The sequence below is a fragment of the Schistocerca piceifrons genome, unplaced genomic scaffold, assembly GCF_021461385.2.
Source record: "Schistocerca piceifrons isolate TAMUIC-IGC-003096 unplaced genomic scaffold, iqSchPice1.1 HiC_scaffold_965, whole genome shotgun sequence".
Classification (NCBI taxonomy): domain Eukaryota; kingdom Metazoa; phylum Arthropoda; class Insecta; order Orthoptera; family Acrididae; genus Schistocerca; species Schistocerca piceifrons.
The window spans coordinates 1-2,500 of record NW_025729240.1 but is presented as its reverse complement, the minus strand read 5'-3'; the positions used below and the strand labels follow the sequence as shown (position 1 = coordinate 2,500).

At 54.2% G+C, this 2,500-nt stretch overlaps 2 non-coding genes across 2 annotated transcripts; both read right to left on the bottom strand.

The window, feature by feature from the left end:
* Window positions 1–99: 99 nt before the first annotated feature.
* LOC124774517 lies at window positions 100–253 on the bottom strand. The gene has a single exon (XR_007015333.1). It is a non-coding gene; the product is annotated as a 5.8S ribosomal RNA (ribosomal RNA).
* Window positions 254–607: 354 nt separating this feature from the next.
* LOC124774524 lies at window positions 608–2,500 on the bottom strand (the record flags this gene model as incomplete). Its single annotated transcript, XR_007015339.1, has 1 exon — window positions 608–2,500. It is a non-coding gene; the product is annotated as a small subunit ribosomal RNA (ribosomal RNA).

Genomic DNA, 2,500 nt, shown 5'->3' with positions numbered 1-2,500 from the left:
CATCGCACGTTTGAGGAGACGCGGCCGGCCCCACAGGCGGCCGCGACACTCCCAGGTCTGCGAAGCGGGGCAAACGCCGCGCGCTTCAGTATACGTAGCCGACCCTCAGCCAGACGTGGCCGGGAACGGAATCCATGGACCGCAATGTGCGTTCGAAACGTCGATGTTCATGTGTCCTGCAGTTCACATGTCGACGCGCAATTTGCTGCGTTCTTCATCGACCCACGAGCCGAGTGATCCACCGTCCTGGGTGATCTTTTCTCAAGTTTCCGCCGTCTCTTTCGAGACGGTCGCATAGGCCGGGAGTGAGGCGTGTGGCGGCCCCTGTTCCAGCGTTCTGTGTCCAACGGCCTCACGGCCGACGGGCGTCGTACGGCTCCACACCGGAGCGGACAGGCACTCGGGCGAAAGTCATTCAAAACCGGCGGCCAGGCGCCAGGTGCCGCAGGCCAGCCGCTCCAGCGCTTCAGCGCTCGTACCACACAACATTGCCGCTAGTTTTGAGAGGCACGCGTGGTTCCGCACGCGGCGCACGGCTACTGCGAGCCGTACAGGTAGCGTGTTGCGCGACACGACACGCACATCGAAAGACATGCAGTCTAGTCGGTAATGATCCTTCCGCAGGTTCACCTACGGAAACCTTGTTACGACTTTTACTTCCTCTAAATGATCAAGTTTGGTCATCTTTCCGGTAGCATCGGCAACGACAGAGTCAATGCCGCGTACCAGTCCGAAGACCTCACTAAATCATTCAATCGGTAGTAGCGACGGGCGGTGTGTACAAAGGGCAGGGACGTAATCAACGCGAGCTTATGACTCGCGCTTACTGGGAATTCCCTCGTTCATGGGGAACAATTGCAAGCCCCAATCCCTAGCACGGAAGGAGGTTCAGCGGGTTACCCCGACCTTTCGGCCTAGAAGACACGCTGATTCCTTCAGTGTAGCGCGCGTGCGGCCCAGAACATCTAAGGGCATCACAGACCTGTTATTGCTCAATCTCGTGCGGCTAGAAGCCGCCTGTCCTCTAAGAAGAAAAGTAATCGCTGACAGCACGAAGGATGTCACGCGACTAGTTAGCAGGCTAGAGTCTCGTTCGTTATCGGAATTAACCAGACCAAATCGCTCCACCAACTAAGAACGGCCATGCACCACCACCCACCGAATCAAGAAAGAGCTATCAATCTGTCAATCCTTCCGGTGTCCGGGGCCTGGTGAGGTTTCCCGTGTTGAGTCAAATTAAGCCGCAGGCTCCACTCCTGGTGGTGCCCTTCCGTCAATTCCTTAAGTTTCAGCTTTGCAACCATACTTCCCCCGGAACCCAAAAGCTTTGGTTTCCCGGAGGCTGCCCGCCGAGTCATCGGAGGAACTGCGGCGGATCGCTGGCTGGCATCGTTTATGGTTAGAACTAGGGCGGTATCTGATCGCCTTCGAACCTCTAACTTTCGTTCTTGATTAATGAAAACATACTTGGCAAATGCTTTCGCTTCTGTTCGTCTTGCGACGATCCAAGAATTTCACCTCTAACGTCGCAATACGAATGCCCCCGCCTGTCCCTATTAATCATTACCTCGGGTTCCGAAAACCAACAAAATAGAAACCGAGGTCCTATTCCATTATTCCATGCACACAGTATTCAGGCGGGCTTGCCTGCTTTAAGCACTCTAATTTGTTCAAAGTAAACGTGCCGGCCCACCGAGACACTCAATAAAGAGCACCCTGGTAGGATTTCAACGGGGTCCGCCTCGGGACGCACGAGCACGCACGGGGCGGTCGCACGCCTTCGGCTCGCCCCACCGGCAGGACGTCCCACGATACATGCCAGTTAAACACCGACGGGCGGTGAACCAACAGCGTGGGACACAAATCCAACTACGAGCTTTTTAACCGCAACAACTTTAATATACGCTATTGGAGCTGGAATTACCGCGGCTGCTGGCACCAGACTTTGCCCTCCAATAGATACTCGTTAAAGGATTTAAAGTGTACTCATTCCGATTACGGGGGCCTCGGATGAGTCCCGTATCGTTATTTTTCGTCACTACCTCCCCGTGCCGGGAGTGGGTAATTTGCGCGCCTGCTGCCTTCCTTGGATGTGGTAGCCGGTTTCTCAGGCTCCCTCTCCGGAATCGGAACCCTGATTCCCCGTTACCCGTTACAACCATGGTAGGCGCAGAACCTACCATCGACAGTTGATAAGGCAGACATTTGAAAGATGCGTCGCCGGTACGAGGACCGTGCGATCAGCCAAAGTTATTCAGAGTCACCAAGGCAAACGGACCGGACGAGCCGACCGATTGGTTTTGATCTAATAAAAGCGTCCCTTCCATCTCTGGTCGGGACTCTGTTTGCATGTATTAGCTCTAGAATTACCACAGTTATCCAAGTAACGTGGGTACGATCTAAGGAAACCATAACTGATTTAATGAGCCATTCGCGGTTTCACCTTAATGCGGCTTTGTACTGAGACATGCATGGCTTAATCTTTGAGACAAGCATATGA